We start from the raw sequence: 10275 nt of genomic DNA, 5'->3' as shown, positions 1-10275 counted from the left end.
TCAAAAACTCAAAAAAGTATCAACATTTAAACATACTCATATATATTGTGCCACATTAGAATCAGAATCAAGCTTTATTGGCCAGGTATGCTTACATATACAAGGAATAATAATATATATAAATATAATAAATATAAAATAAAATAAATATAAAATAAAAATAAATATAAAATAAAATAAAGTACAATAAAATAAAATACAAAAAAAATAAATAAAACATGCATTCCTACCATCACTCACTCATACACACACACACACAGTCATACCTGTAACCTTTACATTGTGCAAAGTATGGATCTAAAGTTAAGGTGCTAAGTGCAGCAGCAGTTAAAGGGTGTATAGTGGCAAAGAAAGGGATCAATGAGGTGACGGTCAGATAAGTGGGGTAATATGGCAGGTAAGTAAGATGCTAGAATAAACACTGGTCTGTGACGGTAGTATCAGAGGATGGAGTTGAGTGTGTTACTATATACCAGTATTTTAGAAGTGCAGTTTAGAAGCTGGAATATTTTAACTGTTCAAGAGCGTAATGGCTTGTGGGAAGAAGCTCCTTTGTAGCCTGGAGGTCCTGATCCTCATCTGGCTGAAGCACCGGCCTGAGGGAAGGAGCTGGAACAGGTGCTGTCCGGGGTGTGACAAGTCAGTGGAGATCTTCTCTGCACACTTCCTGGTTCTGGAGGCATGCAGTTCCAGCAATGCGGGCAACTTAACCCCAATTGTCCTCTCTGCAGACCTGATGATGCGCTGCAGTCTGTGGAGGTCATGCTTGGTGGCTGAGCTACCCCACACTGTGATGGACATACTCTATGATGGCTGTGTAGAAATGCACCATCAGCTCCTGGGGCAGGTTGAACTTCCTCAGAACATCTAATTCCTCAGAACATTGAATTATTAATGCTCACATCTATCTATCTATCTATCTATCTATCTATCTATCTATCTATCTATCTTCAGCATGGAATAGTATATCAATGAAAAAAACACTGTCATGTCAGTATGCTGCTCTAGGATCTATAAATGGAGTCCACTGAATAGAATCAAAAGTAAAAATTAGTGATCCACACTAATGGAGTGGACTGTTGACTTGAGTTTTTTTCCCCCGGTAAATGACTAGTTTGCTGCACGCACTTTTCAGGCGCGCTGACATGCTGTTTAGCTGCAATTCCTGTGATTTTCTTGTAAATGGAACAAAATATTCAGGATTATATTTGACTGTAGCCCGTTTCGTGTCTTCAAGTGAGTGAGAAAAAGTCATTTTGGTCATTGAAAATTCCTAGTCGTTGATAAGGGGAATTCAAATGTTAGGCGACCTTTACTGGGAGTACAATTAAAATTAGATGAATAAGAAAAATAGTTTAGTATTAATGAACAACGTTCCGTTTACATCTAGCAATTACCCGCGTACTGCGATCTTCTTAAGTTCCTGGGCATCCTTTCAACCAGAGACACAGAGACTTCTGGAAAGCTTAGTGTAGGTTAATAGACATTTATATGATTATTTTTTAGCTTTTTCATCCGAAGGCCACATCCCAGCCATCAAACTTCCCAGTCCAGACCGATATGCTGACTTGTTTCAATTTTATTTCATAAAGCCGTGTGGCTTAAACTAGTCATTATAAACAGAAAATGTAGTTTGCCCAAATTCAATCTATCCTCTATTTGTCTGGTTCTACAAAATGCGTGCAAGCTCAGCTATTTTTTGTTTTTTGGTTCAAATGTTGGTGTTCCTCATAATTATTTTTTACCAACCATGTTTTTAAATAGAACCTAGCGCAATGAACTTTAGTATCTTAGAATTTTAGTATCTTAGTATATTTGCCTAAATATTAGAATATTACCCTTATTATTATAAGTTTGATCATATTTGTGGCCTGTAGTGTGACATGTTTCATTATATGTCTTGGTATACATCCTGATCGATTAGCCTAAATTAAATCTATTTTCTTTTTTGAAATCTAATTGCTGTTGGTAACACATATTACAGAAAGATTAAACAATGCTAAATAAATAATAGGCGAATTATTGCATCAGATCTTAAATGCCACTGTTTTAATGGTTATGCAGAATCAATATAAATTGCAGGCAACAAATAGACGTCTGCATGTCTTTAAGTATATGTCAAAATATCTACTTATTGATGCAGTAACAATAAGACTATAACTGACACCAATGTTTGAGTGTCCTATTAATTTTTCTTAAGACATGAGTAATATATTTTTCTTAAGTTCGGTTGGATATGATGAAGAAGCCAGTGCTTAGGTTAAATCTATATAAGTATTCTTGACGTGATTTGTTTAAAACAATTTTATTATACAACCCAAACATAATCACTTATAATAGGCTATAGCTATTGCGGTAGTTTGCATTCATAGAAACACATGATTCGATCAGTTTGATCGTCATGCCGCGTGTTAAAAGGCTATATGGAGAAGGGTCTGGCTGCAGACATGTATGGAAAGCTAATAGGCGTGTTCGACTTAACCCGGCGCTGCGCAGACGGATCGCCGCCTGGCTCGGTACGTTGCATGCCGGTTAGTTTTTTTGTCCGACTTGCGTCGGCGCCATCGGCGCGTCACGATGACATACGGCGTTAAAATCTCGCGAGTGCGAGGCGGCTGCAGGCTTCAGAGCCAGTCGCTGCAGTTGCTTCCCACGAGCTGCGCGAGCTGAGAGATGGCTTGATGACGAGTGCTTAATCCTCATTGGCTAGAAGCTCCGCTGACACCTGTGATGTGTGTTTCGTTTTATTCTAAAATGAAACTTTTTTTTCTAAAATGTAAATCTCCGCTGTAGCTCTTAAAGACTCTATATTTACGCTAATACTATCAGGCTCTCTAGTAGCATGACAGTTTATTTCGGTGCAGTATTCAACGTATTTAATGTCATAATTATCATTTCGTGTCGTGAAAAGACTCTAGTGCCTGATATTTCTTCAAACTAACATATCTAATTTTTTATCTTGATAATTTTCTAGAACCTTTAATGGTTTTGGTCTTCTTATTTTATTTTTATGAAGCACTCTGAAATGCTTTTATGATTTATAACGACGTTTTTTTTTTCTGTTTCACCTTCGTTGTTCATCATACTCGATTTCATGCATATAACAGAGGGATTTCTACTGCATCCATATCATCAGCTACGAAGAACGGAAACTCCTCGAGATCCGCCAGCTCACGTGGGTTTCATGTGGCGACTGTCCGACTTGACGGCTCTACCTTCCTCCGCCAACTGCAACCGGCTGCTCTCGCTGACCACCAAGGCGAGGCGCAGTTCATCTCGAACAAGCCTAATAGAGCCAAAACGCCTAATGAGCAATCGCCTGCACGAATGAAAATATCACGCGTCCACACGTAAAAATGCAAGTGTGCAGGCGGTAAAAAATTACGTTTACACGTTTTGACGTCTTACATCCAATCAGTAAAGCTGTATATGAATATATCTGCATTTTAATAAGGGAGCGTGATCATTGATTGTGGTAAAATAATACATATTCAAGGTTGAAAACGTTAGGTAAGACACTGTAAAGTGGTACTGTACTGTTACTGTTCTTATAAGCTACATTATTGATTAGCTTGCTACATTACTTGCTAAATTACTACATTTACAAATTTACAAATACAACTGATTACTGCAGACTTGATCTGTTTGGTTCGAGCCTTAAGCAAGATTTTGAAGAATGAAAGCATTTTAGTAAAGCTGTTTTTTTATTTATTTATTTATTTTTTTTGCATGGATACAATTTTAGTTTATATTAGACCAAAAAGGTTTCTGATGTTTTGGAAGAAGGCATTTTACTTAAACCGTTGTGCTTAGGAAATATAGTTTTCAGCCTTCATTAATATGATATTATTCAGAACACATCGTTCTTTAAAAAAAAAGTAATATTTTGAAAATGTAGGCCTTGGAGCACTGGCACCATATTTTATATCAGAATAGAAGAAAAACAGCAGACTGTTCTCTGACTGTTTGACTAATGCCCATACTCTCAACTGGTGTGGCTGAGAAATACTGTTTTGCTGTTACTTTATTAACAATCTTACTTAGGAAGAATTAATCTATAAGAAAACTGGCATTATGAAGGAAAATAGGTCTCTGAACCACTAGCACCACATTTTGAACTAGGTAAATAGACAAAATCAGCACAAGTAGTATTGCTCAGTAATACAGTTTTGCACTGGCACTTTATTGATATCAAGAATCTTTAAGAAAAGTGGCATTATGAGGAAAAATATAGGTCTTTGAACCACTTGCACTTGCAACACATTTTGTACCAGGTGTAGTAAGGATTAGATAAAGTCTCTGACCAGCTTCTCAAAGCATTTGAATCGGCGGTAGAGGGGGTGGGGACTCTTTCCGTGAGCGTGGTGTGATTTGCCTCGAAACAGGCGTAGAAAGTTTTCAGCTCGTCTGGAAGCGCAGCGCTGATGTTATTCACAGAACTAGTTTCCCTCTCAAAGTCTGTTATTGTGTTTAACTCCTCCCACAGGCTTCTCGCATTGGTGGTGTTAAACTGTGAGTCCACTTTAGCCCTGTTGTCCTGTCCTCAAATGAAGCACCTTGCTTAGCTTGACAGGCAGCTAAACTCCTCTCCAATAACCACACCAACAAGAGATTCCAGTATATCTCTGTTTACTGAAGGCACTTGGAGTAGGGTAAAACTGAGAAAGAAAATCAACATAATTCTCTGTCACAGTTTAAGTCTGGAAACATAGCGGAGTGCAACAAATGCTTGTCAACAGAGAGAAATATACAGTAGAAGAAACTGCTTACATACCGACAATACCATCTAAAGCCAAAATGTAGATGTTTAAAGAAGATAGCCATGCTTCCATTGATAACTGCACAAACGAGACTCATACTGATGACATCATCAACCAAGGACAAGTCACATTATTTAAGTTACATATAGAACATTGTCACTAGGTGGCGCCAATTTACAAGCGTAAAGTACTAAACACATAAAGTCTATGGGACATTACACCTGTACTCGCGCTGCTCTTATGGTCTTACGGAGCGCATAGCTGGCTTTTTTTTTTACATCCGTGTTTCCTGATTTAAAAGCAGCAGTACGTGCGTTTAGAACTGCATGGACTTCACAGTTGAGCCATCCTTTCTGATTGGGATAAACACGAACTCCCATTTCGAAGGCTCCTTTTTTATTATTATTTGTACACTTTACATTTATTTTAATATTTTTTGTTCACACTATAACTTTGTATTTTTTGTATTGCTAGAGGAATAAGTAATTATCAGAGACAGGGTTTCAGTATAACAGTAGTTCACAATGAGAAAAAATAAAGTATATAAAAATAATAAAAAATAATAATGATATATATATATATATATATATATATATATATATATATATATATATATATATATATATAAAGTACATTCATAAACCGAAAGGCAGATATCACATCTTGCATGAGGTAGTAGAACAAATCTTTAAACAAAGTTGAATTTACGTTCATTAGTTTAGCTGTTCTTTTACAATACATATATGTAAATTTCATTTTATGAATGAAGTATTTACCAAGTAGAATGAACAGATTAAGCAAGTAACAAATGTCCTTATTGGAGTCTTTATAATAAAAGAAAATATAAAATATATCTATTCTTAATATATCCTTCATTGCATTAAGACTATACTGTTGCAGGGGTAATATTTATGAAGGATTTTGTATGTTACTTCTTTGGCTTTGTTATTTAATACATATTTGTTATGTTATATGTCATATTTATGTTCCAATCAATAACACATTTTGATGCCCACTGAGCCAGTACCATGGGAGTACTTCTTGGGATGTATAAATCTCTAAGAAATCTATTATTAAATCGTTCTTCATTTATATTAATTCCATTGTAGATAAGAGACCAGAAGAGTAGTGACTGCTTATGGAAGTTAGCTGGTTCGATTGGTAATTTCCCTATCGCATAAGAACACTGCAGCAAGAAGTTCAGACCACCAAGTTTTTGAAATAAAAAATTGGGTAGAATATTCCATTGGCTATGAGGATTTTTTAAGTATCTTTTAATCCAATTTACTTTAATTATTTGATTAAATGTTGTAAAGTCCAGTACATTCAGTCCACCATCCTTTATTTTTATAACTTCTTTTTTTAATTTTGTGAGGCTTGTTCTTCCAAATGAAATTAAATAATAATCTATCAAGAGGGCTACACAATTTCACAGATTTTGGTGTGATTGCATAACTTTAAAGACAGTATTTCACACGTATTCACATTTAATTTCAGTCCTGATACGCTGGAGAATTTGGTTATTGTATCTAAAGCCTTGGGAATTTCATTTGCATTTTCAAGAAAGACAGTGGTGTCATCAGCCAGTTGTCAGACTTTTATTTCTTTCTGATTAATTGTTATTCCTCTGAACTGACTTTGGTTAATCAACATGCTTAGAATCTGAGTTGTTAACAGAAATAGTAAAGGTGCTAAGGGGCAACTTTGATGAACACTTCGGTTTATATAAAATCTTGGTGTGGTTCCCTGGAGAAGCTTAATTGAGCTGTTCCCTCCTGTATATAACGTTTTTTTATAGCCCTAATGAAAAAGGAATCAAAATGAAAGAATTTCAAAGTTTCCCAGATGAATGTATGACCAATGCTGTCGAAAGCTTTTTGGAGATCTAAGAAAAGAATCGGGAGTTGCCAGCAGGCGAGTCTTTGTATTCTACCAGATCCAATACAAGTCTAATGTTATTCGAAATATGACGATCCTTCAGAAAACCCGATTGGCATTCATCAATGAGCTCATTAATTCCATATTTTAGCCTTTTTGCTAAAACAATAGCCAGAACTTTGTAATCGTTGTTTAACAACGTTATTGGACGCCAGTTATCAAGAAGCAGGGGGTCTTTGCTTGACTTAGGAATTAATGTTATAATGCCCTGTTTTAATGAAGGGGTAGTTGGTCTTTTTCAAGATCTTCTTCATATGTTGCAAGCAGAAAATGAGGTATGAGGTTTATAAATTCCTTATAAAATTCAAAAGTCAGACCATCACATCCAGGTGATTTATTATTTTTCAGGCTTTTTATTGCTTCTTTAATTTCATCTATGTGTAATTTTTGGGAACATAAGTTCTTAAAGACATCTGTAACCTTTTTCTTTTTTGTTAACAGCATAAAAAAGTAATCTGCAAACAATTTTCTATAGTAGTCAGTAATAAAATTTGCGATTCTTTTTAAAATTATCATTGGGTTTTCATCATTGGGCATTAAGTTCACCTCTCGTTTTTTCAAGACTGAAAAAATATTTACTATTCTTTTCTCCATCCACTGTCTTCTTGACCTCACAAAAGCCCCATGTGCCTTATCTTCATAAATTTGATCCAGTTGTTTTTGTAGGTCAGAGAGTGTACAATAGTTTTCAGTGTTTTCAGGATGAGTACTTAGATTTTATATTTCATTCAGTAATTTAATGATTTTGGCTTTTTTTTCCTTGGCTTGATTTTTGATTGTCTTCAATTTCCTCCAGTAGCGTGACATTCATAGTTTTGGAGCAGTATCTATAGATGTTGCATAGTATTACCTGAAGTTCTGCTGTTTCAGTCACAAGTATTATCCAGTGTCCATTCATATCTCCTTTTGTGAAACAGAAGCTACCTCTAAATTTGTGTGATAAAATAGCGACCCCTGCTGAGTGATTATTACCATGTGCTAACCATAACTTTTCTCCCCATTGATTTCTCCAGAAAGAACTATCATCCATACAAGAGTGAGTCTAAAAATGAAAATCTACGTCACTGTCTTTGCAGAAATGAAGAAAGCTTTCCTCTTAACTAAGTCTCGTAATCCTCTAGCTTTAACCCAAATCAATTTTAAATCCGTAGTGAAACAACGGAGATTTAACTTTTCACGTAAATATTTCAAAACTATACTTTTTTTTGTCTCTAAGAACAGTTGTAACGATATTTTACTCACAACAGAGAACGAGTCACCATTTTTAGTGTGCTAACTGTCTGGATGAACTTTTTAGTTCGGCCGTTTTCAGTATTAGATGTCCATAAAGTGACAGTAGTGGCTGCTGTCCAGAGGTGCATATGTAGAGTATCCAAGGGTTTTCAACTTTCGCAGTGAAGCCCCCCAGCAACGACGGTACCGCTCTGCTTGAGTCTGTTGTTCAATTCAGAGATCATTTTCTCTTGCTCTGCACATTTCTTGGACAGGGTGTTGTTTTCTTTTTTGTCTTGAATCTCAGAAAAAGCAAAGTTCAGCAATGTCTTCAGCTCTTCTATGCAAGTCGAGTTATTTCTCACCATCTGTTCCAGAGTATCGGCTCTTTCGTTGGTTTTTCATAATTAATCGATAATGTTTGATTGAAGCTAACGGAATGAAGCAGGGCTCTTTGTTGGCGTGTCAGGAGCCATATACTGAATAGTGATGTCCTTATTGTTTCGTCCTCAAGGATATCTCCATCACAGTCCATATTATTGTCCCAGTGATTGAGATTTTGAATAAATATTCCCTTGATCAGTAATCAAATAGATTAGATGTTGTAATCAATAACCAAATAGCAAGTATTGCCTAACAGAGAATATTAATTTTCTCACAAAGGGTAGGCCTTAGACTGTCTGCATAGGATATTCTAGACACTGGAAAGCAGCTGGGTTCACAGAGAGGCCTGTGTGTACCTACTGACCCAGTGAAGAGAGGGGCAAGTTGACCTTGAAAGGTAGAGCAGGCTGGTAAAAACCTGTTGAAGCCAGTTTTGAGGAGTGAGTTCATCATGCGATGGCCAAATTGATGGACGAAGAGATGCACCTATTAAAGAATGAGCTAATATCAAAATTTGAGAAGAAAGGCGGGGGGATATCACATTACCCCAGATAAATGGTATATAAACTGTTGTTTGGAACACGGTATTTGCGCAGTTGGGGTCTCTCGAGACCCTGTGGCACCTGATGCTGAAATAAAAAAGAAGCCTTTTCTCCCTTCCACAAGAACTCAGCGGCTGAAGTCTTTTATTCTACTTTCTTTTATTTTTGATTGAATATCCTTTTTATTTTTGTTTATTTTTTGTAAGTGATTAAGACAATAATTAGAACAAAACCACAGCACAGAATAGTTTAGATTTTAAAAACCATCATATGGCGGGGCTTTGGCCAAGGAAGAAAATAGCTCTTGGTCCCGACACCAGGACGAGTGTTTTGCTCCTGTTCTCTCGGCAGTGTAGCCATGGTCTGTGAGTGCTTCAGTTTGCTTCCGATCTCTTTTGCCTTCAGGTTTGCTCAATGTTGCTTTCTTTTTTAATAAAAGTTGTTTTTCGACCTACATAGCTTATTAGGTAGACTGAACGCCGTAAAACGACCACATATAAACGGTTTAGACAGGGGCGAAAAAAGCAATGTTTTGAGCGGAGCACGTTAAAGTTCGCTTGCACTTGCCTCCATGACAGGCGCCTCCTCCCCAACAAAAAAAAACAATCTCATCAGTAACCAGCGGTAAAGCATGTCCAGCTCTAATACATGAAAAAAAAATAAACAACTAAAACGTTTCTGGCTCCATCTTTAAAGAATTTTAAAAGAACTTGACAAGAGCGGCGTTTGGTGGCGCAACGGTAAGGGCGGGAACAGCGGTTCTGTGACGCAAATCCGCCGTAGGGCAGACCGTCTCATTTCGGTTCAGCCTTCACGGATCTAAGCATTCTTTGAAGGACACGCCTTCGTAGACCGCGTCCTTCGAAGGATCCAGCCCTTGAATTGGGACACACTGAGAGTCTGCATATTCGTTAATGTTGTTGTTTGACGCCTCGCGTAACATCTCCCAGTCTGCGTCTTCAGAACAGTCCTGCAGCACAGAATCCGATTGGTAAAAAAATTGGGCAGGAGCAGAATGGAGAGATGATCCGGTTTGCCAAACAGAGGTTGGGGGAGGGCTTTGTACGCTTCACGGAAAGGGAAGGAGCAGTGATCCAGCGTGTGTGATTTTCGTGTGCTGCATGAGATGTGTTGGAAGTACTTTGGAGCGACTTCCCTAGAGTTCTCTTTGTTAAAGGTGCACAGAGAACCCTGCGGGCTCGAGTGCCTCGATGCAATGTTGAGAATGATCCACTACCCAAATAATACCTGCTCTGTGGTGGTCCTGTGGGGGGCCTGACCGTTGAAGAAAATGGTTACAAAGTATGCAGAGAAACAGATGGACTACAGTCTGTAACTGTAGAACTACAAAATCAAACTATGTGGTCAGTGGAGCTGATAAAATGGACAATGATTGTAAAAACAAGGAGGTGGACTTAATGAAGTGGCTGGTCAGTGTA

The 10275-nt window shown here is 37.3% G+C and overlaps 1 long non-coding RNA gene across 1 annotated transcript; it reads right to left on the bottom strand.

Annotated features, from left to right (window-relative positions):
* Positions 1-4149: 4149 nt before the first annotated feature.
* LOC118816201 lies at positions 4150-4875 on the bottom strand. The gene is made up of 2 exons (XR_005007851.1): positions 4775-4875; positions 4150-4658 (listed from the first exon to the last, which is right to left on the bottom strand). It is a non-coding gene; the product is annotated as an uncharacterized LOC118816201 (long non-coding RNA).
* Positions 4876-10275: the final 5400 nt, after the last annotated feature.

The sequence above is a fragment of the Colossoma macropomum genome, unplaced genomic scaffold, assembly GCF_904425465.1.
Source record: "Colossoma macropomum unplaced genomic scaffold, Colossoma_macropomum, whole genome shotgun sequence".
NCBI lineage: Eukaryota > Metazoa > Chordata > Actinopteri > Characiformes > Serrasalmidae > Colossoma > Colossoma macropomum.
Note: the sequence above shows the minus strand (reverse complement) of the source record. Positions and strands in the feature narration are given on the sequence as shown.